The 14,272-nt window shown below is 34.2% G+C and overlaps 1 protein-coding gene across 18 annotated transcripts in view; it reads right to left on the bottom strand.

The window, feature by feature from the left end:
* Nucleotides 1-14,272, bottom strand: part of LOC127289609 (CUGBP Elav-like family member 4) — a 596,519-nt gene that overhangs the window by 399,797 nt on the left and 182,450 nt on the right. The gene's annotated exons all lie outside the window — the stretch shown is intronic.

Genomic DNA, 14,272 nt, shown 5'->3' with positions numbered 1-14,272 from the left:
ATGTTATTTCTCAAAGGCAAAGAGTATTACGAGACGACAGCTTTTCAAATGCCCTCCCCCCCGCCCGAGATTCACGTGGCCAACCTTCTTCCTTTCACGTGCCAAATAATGACCGGATTACGTTGACGACGATAACGAGAGCAACGTGACTTTCAAAACCACAAGGCTCTGAAATTTCAATCAAATCTTTCACGTATTTATATTGTTCAAGTTATTATAAAAAAAAAAAATACAAAATTATAAAATAATTTTACCTAAATGTTTTCTTACGATAATAATTTACAATGCTGTCAATAATTATCGGCAAAACATTCTCTATTAAGGAAGAAAAAAAAAAAAAGAAATTTTTACTCTCAACGGCAAATAGTTGTAACAAAATCCTCGGAAAAAGCGTCTTGGGATTTTATGGTGCCCCTAACCCGAATCGAAAGACGAAACGATGCCAGAAAGAAGGGGGAGGGAGGTGGTTAAAGGAGAGAACGTGGAAATGAAAAGGATGGAGAAAAATATGGGAAACGAAGGAAGAAAGGAAGAAATGAGAGTCAGGCAGAGAGAGGCAGGACAGTGAACCTCGTATATCGATCGTCACGCAGAGAGAGAGCAAGTTCAGGGTCGCACCGTCGTAGTGAGTCGCCTTACACCCACTACCCCTGAAATACGTTCCCCTCCACCCTCTCTTTCTCTTCTGGACTCTCTAACTCTCTCCCTCTTTCTCCCATCTAACTCAAGAGAGAAAGAGAGAGAGAGAGAAAGAGATATCACGCCACGCACAGCTGTTTGCATACAACCCCGACAATTTTGAGAAGAGCAAATAATAACCTGACGATGACTCCTAGCCTGGGCTAACCTCACGGATGGCGCAGTTCCAACTCTTCAACTTATTCAGTAAACTCCATCCTTTTTTTTCTTTTTTTTTTTTTATTTTCACTGGCAAAGAATACGCGACGGTCAAATGAAAGGTGGGCTTCAGACAGCTTAAAACTGTCTCCAGACTAGAGCCGGGTTCAATTAATGTGCGAAAGGGCTAAATTTTTCGACTATATGTGTCCTTTTTATGTCCTTCTTTTTATCAAAAAAAAAAAAAAATTCTAAAAACTTTAGGGACGCTATTGACACTTAAAAAAAAGGAAATTTATTTTTGTAAAATGTTGATAACGAATAATAATTAATAAAAAACATTAATTTTATTGTTTCTATGCAGAAATTTTGCCAAGGGCCCAGATCGGGGCCGGATCAGGCTGCCCTATTAGGGAATAGGCGCGCCTGATGTGGCCTTGATTAGGAAATCCACATTTTCTGGTTGCCACGATCAGGTGTGGCGTTTCATTCCCTACTAGGGCCCTGGTACCCGTGTAGAAATTTTGCCAGGGCCCAGATCGGGGCCGGATCAGGCTGACCTATTAGAGAATAGGCGCGCCTGATGTGGCCCTGATTAGGAAATCCACATTATCTGGTCGCCCTAATTTGGCCCCGATCAGCGTTTCATTCCCTACTGGGGCCCTGTTACCCGTGTAGAAATTTTTCCAGGGCCCATATCGGGGCCTGATCAGACTGCCCTATTAGGAAATGAAACGCCTCGCCTGATGTGGCCCTTATTAGGAAATCCAAATTTTCTGGTCGCCCTGATTTGGCCCCGATCAGCGTTTCATTCCCTACTGGGGCCCTGTTAGAAATTTTTCCAGGGCCCAGATCGGGGCCTGATCAGACTGCCCTATTAGGTAATGAAACGCCTCGCCTGATGTGGCCCTTATTAGGAAATCCACATTTTCTGGTCGCCCTGATTTGGCCCTGATCAGGCGTCGCGTTTCATTCCCTACTAGGGCCCTTGTAGGACAATTTCTACAAGGGTACTTTCAATTTAAACAGTAATTTTGTTTGAAAATTAATTTTCGTAATGCATATATATTTGTGAATAAAAACTAAACAATAGAAAAAAATTTTTTTTTTTTCTAACGAGAAATTTCAATAATTTTTTTTTCTATATTGAAAATGAGAGTAACGCCAAACTAAATAAGTTTTTTCTACTGAAAGGCCGATGTTTTTTTTCTCAACTGAAAAGGTGATACATCTGTCTGACCCGATAGGCATCTTCTACTGCAAAGGAAAATCATGGCGGACTAATTTCGATTTTTCTACTGCGAGGCTTTTGATACTTTTTTTTACTATACTGAAAATGTAGGTTCTCTTTTACATATCTGATAAAAATCGATTTGACTCCTCTTTCAATTGAAAAGAAGAAACTAATCGAATAAATTATTTCTTATAATTAAGACTGATGATAAAATACGTTTTTTTTTTAAATTTAAATTGTAACAAATCAGGGTAAGAGAAAAAAATTTTTTTCCTGTAAATTTTTGGACCACTAAGGTTCTAAAAGTATAGAAATTTCCCTTGGAACTGTGCTGGCTAGTATCGAGTTGCATTATCACAAGACGAAACGGACCAAGCGTCTAATTATTCCAAGACCTCGCTTACGATAGTGATAGGAAAGTGGAATAGAGAGTCCTGTGGATACTCGGGTCTTTTCATACTGAAACGGAGTTACTCGTTCACAGCCATTCAAACCAACTTGGGCAGTTGACTCTTTATGCGCCAAGTTTCCCGGCATTTCGATTTTATGTTAATTTCAATTCAGTATACGTCGAACAGAAGAGTGTATCCGCTCTCATGGATTCTTTCCTACACGCACTCACACAATCAATTTATTTCTCAAGTACCGAATAGAAATCGACAAAATATATATATATATATATAGAGAGCTTTTGGATTTCAGTCTGGATTGTAATTCGCCTTAAACGGTTTCGCCTGATACTCAATTCAATTCTTAAATGCAATGAAAACAAAAACCTTTGCCACTTGTTTCAATTGAAAAATGACAATGAGAAAAGTTTACCTACTTTTTTTTTGCCTGAATTCAAACAATCGTATTTTCTAAACAAATAGAAGGAACACTTCTCAATTTTCCTTTAATTGAATTGTTCTTTTCCAATTTCAGTTATGTATATAGAAATATAAGTTGATAGGACAGTGTTCAATTTGAAAAAGTAATTTTTAGATAAAAAAAAATCTACTAAATGTATATATATATATATATATATATATATATATATATATATATCAAAGACGAGAATTTTTGGAAATATATTTCGCTTATGAAAGGCAGAAAAACGCTCGTCAAAGATCACGTAGTATGATAATGGTTTCCTTTCGTTTCTTTATCGTCTTCAGGCAGTCAAAATCCTCGACCATTAGTACCAAGCGAATAACACTCTTTCAGGACATGTCTTCATTCCCTAGAGTGAATTCACTATATACTATATCAGATTATTCACTTGTGCTTTCTAATTTGCTGATTTTCCTCAATTCCTTTTCTTATTCGTTCAATAGTAGAAAAAAAATAAAATTTCTCAACGAAATTAAAATTCATATCAAATATTTTAATAAAAATAATAATACAATTTTTTATGTATTAATTTTAGTCAAATCTTTAGTTAGGAAAAAATCTGATTCGTAAAGAGGAACTACTCTGTGACGATCTTCTGCTACGATGGATTTTAGGGTGAAAGTAAGAAGGGTGAGTTGTAATGGGGATTATTGTTCGGAAAACACGTTTGGCGCCAAGGACTTAGATGAAGGTAGAGATTTTCTATAGAAACTTGCTTGAGATGAATTCACATGAGTTCGAAGAGAATTTGGACCCTTTGATAATTTCGTTTCACACTTCAAATTAAGTTTCTTTCACTTTCTTATATACGCATTAATTTATAATTTATAAATTCTTATACAAAACGAAATGGTAAAATGTTTCATTTACTTTTAAATTAAAAAATAATTTTTCTATGTATAAATGAATATTTATACTTTTTTTAATAATTAGAAAGATCGCAAATTGCATTGAAGGCAATTTGAAACTTTCTGTATGCAAACCCGCATATTGACATAGCAATCAACTTGCTCTCCTGATTGCTGTAATTTAACAACTATATCTTCGTTAGAAGATTTTCAAAAAGAAATAGATTTCAATACATCAAAAGCCATGAAAGTTTAAGCTTTACAGAAGAATCTGGTATCATTTAGAAAGATTAATCTTCTTTAGTCGCATAGCGTCATTGATAAAGTATACCACACACCAGCTAATCTCAAATCCAGCAAATCTATTGTTTTCTTAACCGTATCGGCAGGTCCCATAAGAAGGGACTTAAAGACTTGCTTTGACGCGCGCCCCCCCCCCACCCCTCTTTCGTTGGTGTCATATCCACACGGTTGAATTACTACTCATGAAACCAGGACATTGTTCCATAATGAAGACTAATGACAGAATATGATGGTAAAAGCGAATCAGCTACGACAAGAACTCATCGTCAGTTTATTAAATGTCATTCGAGATAAGCTTCACGCTTTGTTCAAGGGACTATATGCTGTTCCATTTTACGAATTAATGAACTAACATTTGACAGTAATGACAAGAGTTTATACCTATATATATAAGAGGAAATACCTCTTTGTTGATACACGATGCCATTAAGTACAAACATTCGATTTTCCTCGATGATCATCATGATGCGAGTCTTCATAGCAATTGAATTTCTTTTTGATGGGAAAAATAATTTTTTTTTTCAAAAGAAAATATCCTTTACAACATTGGTATATTTTCTATTTGAGTATTTTTTTACTATCATTAAATTGAATATATTCAACGAACGATTGACGAAGTTTTTCTTTTTTTTTGTTTATTTGAAATTGAATTCAAGAAGAGGAAACTATCTGTCTTGCGTCATTTAGAATTGCATTGGGCAAACGACAAAGGCGAGGTCCCGAATAGAACTCGTCTTTACGAGTCTGTCTAAGCACATCTGAGGAAGGATCAGTAGAAATCCCACAACGGGGCCGTAAGCTTAAACTATTCACTCCAATGTCGGAGCTAGAGCCAGGTTTGGATAAACCAGGGATACACTTCACTCTTGAAATCAACAGCTCTGAGCTCAGACGAGATAGAATGCTTATTTCATAAGATAAAATAAAACAGAAATCATTTCGCTCTCTAATCCAAAACTAATCAAGTTCCCCCCCCTCACCCTTCTCTCTATCCCTCTCTCACTCTTTCGCAAGTAAAGGCTTAAACGAGCCTACGATCAATACTCTCTTTGATTGAAGTGAATACGACACCTAAAACTAGACTAAGAAGCATAATAACGTTAACAAGTTACATGGGGGGGTTAATTTAAGTACCAAAAATTTAAGTATTGATTAATTTCACTTTGTAGATTTAAATCAGGGGCAGTCAAATCTGTGTTATCATTAATCGGTAAAACAGAACAGTTGTATCTGCGTTATCATTAATCGGTAAAACAGAACAGTTGTATCTGCATTATCATTAATCGGTAAAACAGAACAGTTGTATCTGCGTTATCATTAATCGGTAAAACAGTACAGTCACATTTGCTTTATCAGCAATCGGTAAAACAGTACAATCAAGTCTGTATTATCATCAATCGGTAAAACAGTACAACCAAAATCTGCATTATCATTAATCGGTAAAACAGTTTTAATCAGTAGTTTCTACTAATTTTCAGTAAAATATATCTAATTCTTTTCCTATTCGTGTGAAATAAAAAAAAAAAATTTCGAGATATGAAATAGTTTTCTCGCGCCCAAGCGAAAATTATAGGCGTCAAGACGGAATGAAGGATATACATCTTTGGCTCTCTCTCTCACTCTCTTCTTGGGAAGCAGAGTCTTCATCGCAAAGTCACACTTAGCGTTAAGTAATGAATATGCAGGTGTAACAGCGCAACGGATGGAAAGGGCGCGGTCTTGCCGGGTTAACGAAACACGGCATAACGGTGTAAAACATAATTATCAGTAGGAAGAGCAAGACATACGAGGTTGCATTATTCATGGCTCGGTTAGAGTCTGCTTTTAGAACACCACGTCGTGTGCCGCGAAATTGCAGGCTTACGACTCCATTCCAATACGATACGGTTGCAGTAGCGAGTATTACGAAAAGGTGGGATTTCGTTCAAGCAAGTAGGCGCAGGGTGAGTCGGAAAGAGAGAGAGAGAGAGAGAGAGAGAGAGAGAGAGAGAGAGAGAGAGAGAGAGAGAGAGAGAGAGAGAGAGAGAGAGAGAGAGAGAGAGGAAATAACACGGAGGCGTAGACCTGGAAGTCAGGCTGAATTCATAGAAATTTCTCCTCTCCAACATCGAAGAAAAAGACTAGCTTGGAAAATCCGATTTTCCGCCGCGAACGCGTTCGCGTTTTGCATCGATCTCCGTGAATCTATTATCGGATAAGCCAACGGCCTAACTTCCCTATATTCGCTGATCATTCTCGTTTCTCTCCAATTTCGCTTGACTTGCTCTCTTTGGCCGTTTACTAATCGAATTTCGTCTGTTTCAGAAGATGAGTCGTGAAACCAAAATTACTCTTGTTAAGGTGATTTAGTTCCAAATATTGATGGTAGAGAAAATTGTTTTAAAAATTACATTTTTTATATTTATTGTAGATTCTACTCTCTAAAATTCTAAATCATTTTTGACTAATTCGTAATTTTTTTTTTTTTTTTTGTATCAGTTTGAAAAATTGAAAAATTTCTAACAAGCAATTTTCACGTCTGAAGAAGCCAATTTTCGGTTTAACGAAGCTCGGGGATTGTTGATAGCAAGGAGGCCTAATTTATTTTAATTATCCAGTCACGAAACTCTTCGTTTGAAGTATCATTACTCATCGGTCGAGGTTGCATAATGTTACAACACTTTCACATTGGTTTCATACACTAAAGTGTTAAAAGAAAGGTCAGAGTAATTATATATATATATATATAAATATACACTTTCTGTATATCAGTGGAATCGAAATTACCGCTACAATACACTATAATGTGTATCTTTCTTTATGGGGTCAGGAAAATCAAATGAACGCTCATTGCATCTAAATTACAATTTTATTGAGATCGAAGGTTAACATTGCGATCCATTCACGACAAATTAATCTGTGAAAATTAACGTTTCACTGCGGGAAAATTCTCTCATTATTCTTAAGAATAGATAATTTTCTTTTTTAATACTTTTTCAATCTCTTTTTAAGTATTATAAAACTAATTTATCTTCTTAACCATTAATTTAGTGAAAAAGAGCTCTCTTTTCCAGACAATATATATATATAAAATACAATCCTTCTTTTTAATCACCAGGAAAAAAAGCAGAAAAAAAATTCGTTTAATTGCTCTTGTGGAACTGTGTTAATTTTCCAAATAGCATTACACAACAATTTAACAGTTTTTGAAGCAAAAATTTCGAACGGCTGAATAAATCCGCTTGTTCAAGTTAAAATAGGATTTTCCTGTAACTCCGCTTGTTTGTTTTTTTTTCTTTTTTGCTGATATTGCAAACCATTTTCATCAAATTGTTTATTTGAACAATTCCATGATTTTCGACTTTTTATTTTCTAGTTGAAGTGGCTTTAACATTATTAAATTTTTAATAATTAAATGTGTTTTACTTTACAAAATTACTTATTTTTGGATAAAAATATTTTTAAAAAATATTTGTAACTAACCTGAGCGATAATACTATTTTTTTTGTTAAATAATTGACTCACCTGAAACAGAAAAAAAAGAGAATGTGGTTAGAAGAATTGAAAGCAATGTCGCAGACGAAACGTATATATACATTTTGTTCACAGCAATAAACACACATGGCAATGGCTATGTCATACTATAGAAGAACATTGTCGTAAAATTTTAGGATATTTTCAGGAACCCCATGAATTTAGAATAATGCGAGCATAAAGGCAGACGATGCCCTATGCAGTTTGAGAATATCTTATAAAAGAGAAAAACTTATCAGAAATTGCTGCTCTCTGCATAATTTCGTCGCTCGATAAGAGAGCAAAAAAATTCAAATACTGATTCTTTCAATGATCACCAACTTTACTTATACATATATAAGGCAATCCTCGTGAATTCGTCTCTAACGTTAAATTTATTCAATTTTTTTTTTTAAGCTTCCTTTATTTTCAACATATAGTACCTCCAATGTTCACAAAATAATGTATTCTTTCTGTAAAATAGAATAGGAAAATAATATTGATTAGCAATATATTTATTTTTAATACCAAAATACAACGAATAATCCAATATCGAAGATTAAAATATAATTTTTGAATTTGGTAACAGTTTCTAATTTTAGTTTTTAATCTTCAATCTGACTTTAATCAATTTTGATATTATTTTCCAAATTACTGTGCTTTTTGATTAAAATTGAAAATTTCCAAAACAATTTCAACATGATACAAAAGACAATTTTAGGAATAATTTCGCCGGCATATCATTGAACAAAGATTCCTTCATCAAGGCATGCAATTTCGAGGTTTTGAAAATAAGAGATGGGTTTGGGTATATAAGGATCGACTTTCTTTCTGCCACATTAAGTCGAAGTGAAGATACATAATTGAACTGTACACAGCATCCCGTTCATATCCCGATATATTGGTGGGTTATATTGATGTTTGCTGTGTAGGATGGGTGGAATGACCTGCTAGAAGAGAGAAGGAGAAGGGATAGGTGCAAACAAGAAACGAGAATATCCTCCACCATAGCAAGGACCATACCAAGCCAGACATAGACCGAAGGGTAGAACACATATATACATATATATATATATACACACTGTAGCTAGTCGATTGGCCTTGTGCCAAAATCCTCTAACGATGCTTTCGAAAGGAGCAGAAATTCTACTTCGTCCTCTCATACGACGAACCTTCAAAGATATCCCGGCTGTGTGACGCAACCTTGCCGCAATCACATTTTGGCACGCCTAGATCCAGCACTCCTTCCATCCCCCCTTCAAGATTCGCATTTCTTACCATCTTTAATTCGACTCGTCTCGCTTTCACAATATCGAAGACGTTTGCTTTTAGTATCCTGCCACTGAATTACTTCGTTGGCGACATAACGATGAGACTTTTCTAAAAAAAAACACCTGTCCCTTATTTTTTCCCATTGACAATTTTTTTCCTTCTAATGAAACGTATGTTAAAAATAAAAATAGCAGAATTTTGTCTGACTAAAAATGGTTATTACTACTGATAATATTTCTGTCTGACTAAAACTGACTTTATCTACTGATATCAAAAGTCACAAGAAGTCAGAAAATGATATTACTCTTCTAACCACTGATACAATCGTTAAATAAATTCGAAATCTATTTGTCTGACTAAAACAGAACATTTCTACTAGTATAGAAAATATACTAAGGGAAAGAAATGTTGATATAATAAAATTATTATTCTTCTTAAATAATAATAAACTTTTTTTACTCTCATATAAAAAATATTAAATTAATTTCTCACTTTATTTCCCCAAGGATTTAATTTTTAATTAATTTTCATAAATTAAAAACAAAATTTTAAATTACCCTGATAAAAAAAAAACGAAAAGCAAAAATAAAGTAAAGAAAACGAAGGAAAAAGTGAGTGAAAAATATTATAATTCAAGTAACTATATGAAAATAAAGAAGTTATTGTTTAACCAAATAAAAAGAAAAAAAAAAAAAGAAAGAAAAATTGAAAAACACTACACGTATCTGCGTGAAGGGCGGTGAATATTTTTAAAGGAAAATTATTATGCCATGTACAGTAGGAGGGTAAAATTTTATTTTAAATTTTCCGTCGGCTTCTTGGCATTTACTCGGTGTGAACGCAAGGGGATGGTGTTGCAAAATAAAGTGCTGTGAAATAAGGAAGTATCTATTCGGTAGGCGCGGCGAGTTTTCAGAGAGTGGTTGTATCTAATTTAAATTCCCAACATAAAAAGCTTGCAAAACGCGAGGAGTGGTCGGGATAGCGTGGATCGTGGCCAAGCCACGTGCGGCTACGAGATTCATTCCGCTTAAACATGGCCGATCCTCACCAATCTACTTCTGTATCCCGAAAATTCTCTCTCTCTCTCTCTCTCTCTCTTTTTTTCTCTCTCTCTCTCTCTCACTCCATTCTACACCGTGCTCTGCATTCTAGCTCACGACCCTCCTCATTCTCAAAAAAACATACGACCAGAACCTTTAATACTTTTGGTATCGAAGTCGTTCTTGAAACTGTTGCTGCAGGATACGAGCATAACCGTGTCTCATTATTCAAAGACGTTACTACTTTCAGTATCGTTATTCTCATTTTTATCACGACTTTTATGACCAGCTGGCTTGAACACGAAATCGATTTTTTACAATTCCTTAAAATATGTAGCTTAACGTTTATTTTACCCTTTTGTATATGAAAATTATTCACTATATACTTTCTCTAGAGAGAGAGAGAGAGAAAGATTTTTACATATTTTATTTTATATATTTTTGATACTATATTTCTTAATTGAAGATTTTTTAGGGTATCGTGGCTCAGGCCCGAAAGCTTTATAATTTCGCTTTGGCGTCCGTCTGTCCGTCGTACACTCATATGGTTACCATAGTGACAATTAGCAGAGCAACCGTTTCCATAGCAACCGTTTGCATTGCAGATTTATTCATACCAACTGTTTCCATAGAAACTGTTACTATAGCAACCATTACTACCAGTTACTACCAGTTACTATGGTACCAGTTACTTTGGTACCATTTAGTTACTATGGTACCAGTTACTTTAGTACCATTTAATTACTATGGTCCCAGTTACTATGGTACCAGTTACATTAGTACCATTTAGTTTCTATGATACCAGTTACTATGGTACCAGTTACTTTAGTACCATTTAATTACTATGGTCCCAGTTACTATGGTACCAGTTACATTAGTACCATTTAGTTACTATGGCACTAGTTACTATGGTACCAGTTACTATGGTACCAGTTACTATGGTACCAGTTACTATGGGAAAAATTACTATGGTACCAGTTACATTAGTACCATTTAGTTTCTATGATACCAGTTACTATGGTACCAGTTACTTTAGTACCATTTAGTTACTATGGTACCACTTACTATGGTACCAGTTACTTTAGTACCATTTAGTTATTATGGTACCAGTTACTTTAGTACCATTTAGTTACTAAGGTACCAGTTACTTTAGTACCATTTAGTTACTATGGTACCAGTTACATTAGTACCATTTAGTTACTATGGTACCAGTTAATGTGGTACTAGTTACTATGGTATCAGTTACAATGGTACCAGTTACATTAGTACCATTTAATTACTATGGTACCAGTTACTATGGTACTAGTTACTATGGTATCAGTTACAATGGTACCAGTTACATTAGTACTATTTAGTTACTATGGTACTAGTTACTATGGTACCAGTTACTATGGTACTAGTGACTATAGTACCAGTTACTATGGTACCAGTTACAATGGTACCAGTTACTATGGTACTAGTTACGATGGTACCAGTTACTTTAGTACCATTTAGTTGCTATGGTACCAGTTACATTAGTACCATTTAGTAACTATGGTACCAGTTACTTTAGTACCATTTAGTTACTATTTTACCAGTTACTATGGTACCAGTTACTATGGTACTAGTTACTATGGTACTAGTTACTATGGTACTAGTTACTATGGTACTAGTTACTATGGTACCAGTTACTATGGTACCAGTTACTATGATACTAGTTACTATGGTACTAGTTACTATGATACGAGTTACTATGGCAACCGTTACTATGCAAACCGTTATCATAGCTACTATAAAAACCGTTTCCATGACAACCATTACCATAGCAACTACCCTCAATATGATACCCGAAATTTGTACAAAATAAAAACAAAAAATACAATACATATATATGAAAATATGCTCTTTTTTGGAAAATCGCCCCTATCTGTTAACATTAAAAATACATGATTATTGATATATATATATATATATATATATCAATTTATTGACAGATTTTCACTGTTTTTATATATTGGTTTTCGTTTTGAAAAAAAAGAAAAATAAATAAAACACGATACAAAATAACAAAAACGCGCAATTCACCAACTATTGCGTGAATGGGAAATTCGCTTGATCGGACAAATAAAAAATACCGTTTGCTTCTCAGCGACAAGATAATTTCGTTTCAGTGGAACGATCATGCAGTGAAGTTTATTTTACACCAAAGCTTTCTCTCTCTCTCTCTCGCGCGCGCACTCTGCATTCGCGTCACCAACGCTCTATAGCTGGGTTTTTGATGAAAATGACATTCGATGGATGTCACTCTGCGAACGGAATTCGTTTTCACGTTATTCGCGCTAGGTGAATTCATCAGTCACTGAATTCATCAGGGCATGTGTATATATATATATATATATAGCTAGCTGTTTTCATTGTTCTTGCGTGCGGGTCGAGGTATTGTTGTTTAGCTTTATTCCACGTGATGTATCGGTTATCGAATTATAAATGCCTTACTTTTAATCAATCACTAATCTTCGAAAATTTTTATATTCTATCAATTAAAATTAAATTTTATAATTTAATTATTATCTTTTCAAAATAATTAATTTTCTAAGTGGCATATTTTTGAAAATATATTTATTTCCAGCCATTATTTTTTGAGTGAAGATTTAAATCATCGAACTGGACTATATGTTGTCAATGTATGAAGTGATTACGAAAGTGTCATTCGTTTCAATACAATGTAGAGAATATGAACTGTGTGATTTCATCGAAAGCGTCTGGGTTATATTCGCGTATCGTTGAGTTAGACGAGATTATATTCCATGGCATGCATTATCGACTCTTCATACAGATACGTATATATTTTATATATATACATATATCCGGAAACTGGGAATTCCGCTGGGAATTTTGTGCTTTCACATTCATATTCATATGAGTACAACTCGAATTCATAATACATTTTGCGGATAAACTAAGAATGAAGAGCCTTCGAATGACAAAAGAAAACAAATTTTTAATATTTGATAAAATGCTTTTCATTCATCTACGTATGCAAAAAAGGATTTGAAATTGCAAATGCAGTCCGGAAAATGTAATCGTTATATTCTTCATGTTAAATTTAACGTATCATTTCGCATATAAACTACGGGAAAAAATATATATGATAAAACAGTTAAATAAAATTATATTTATAAAAGATTTATCATAAACAAATTTTTGCACCTCTTTTAAAATATGTAATATTTATCACTTATTTTGAATTCAGAGGCATTAAAAATTGAAATTACTCATCTTTTGAATATGATTTAACAGAAATTTTGATTATTTCAAATATTGTCAATATTCAAATTTTCTAAATTGTTGAAAATATTCAGCTATTGTTGAGACAAACTATTATATATTCACAAAATTGATTCGTTTTACTAAACTATTTTACAGTTTTCTCTTTTTTTTTTGTCAAAAATTCAGTTCTGGATAAAAATAACCAAAAAGGTATGACAGTCTAAATAAAGTGTCGTACATTATATAAACTAAAGAATTGTTTTATGTTTGTATCAGAAAAATTCAAAAACTAAGATTTACGACACAATATTTCAAAAGAGTGTATCTCCTTTTGTTGAAAGTTAAAAAGCTTAAGGATAGAATCTAAGTTTCGAAGCCGAAAATATTGGAAAAAAAAAGTAGGCAGTAGTGTTTTATACCCCCGTCGTGAAAACTCCAACTGTCTATACTATTGGCTCACACAAGTTAGAAGAAGAGGATCATCCCTTCAGCAGTGAACTTATCTCGTTATTTTGGAAGAATCGCGGAAGTCGAGCCGTCTCGTAAATTATAAGAAAAAGTTGAAGCCTCATGGAAGGAAGGGAGAGGAGAGAGAGAGAGAGAAAACGATAGCAAAAGATACTATTAAAAGAAAAGAGGAGTTGCGTTACAATTTCTTCTCTCTCGACTATTCCTATCGTTAGAAGGCAGATTAATGACAGATATGAGAAGAATAGCGCGAAAAAAGTTTCGTTGTACAATATATAGATATAGAAAGAGAGAAAAAGTTTTTTTGCCGCACGATCGGGTTAAATCGAGCGCAAAAATAAGAATAGACACTTGACAGGAGTTCGGACCTATTAAACTTCCACGAAGACGATGTATTATGTATACTGGAATAAATGGAATACCGAGAGAGAGAGAGAGAGAGAGAGAGAGAGAGAGAGAGAGAGAGAGAGAGAAAGAGAGAGGGAGAGAGAGAGAACCAATAGAGGGGTAGCTAACGTTTCCGTATTGAACATATTGCCCATCTGAGAACTAACACCATAAAAGGTATACTGTGTGTACATTTATACACAAGTGACATATAACACTTTCAACATTGCCATTTGTGAACTTTTCGGACACGTCCCGACGCGTTG

Source organism: Leptopilina boulardi, unplaced genomic scaffold, assembly GCF_019393585.1.
Source record: "Leptopilina boulardi isolate dan_hultmark-lab unplaced genomic scaffold, ZJU_Lbou_2.1 LbouV2_48, whole genome shotgun sequence".
In the NCBI taxonomy this organism is placed as follows: Eukaryota; Metazoa; Arthropoda; class Insecta; order Hymenoptera; family Figitidae; genus Leptopilina; species Leptopilina boulardi.
Note: the sequence above shows the minus strand (reverse complement) of the source record. Positions and strands in the feature narration are given on the sequence as shown.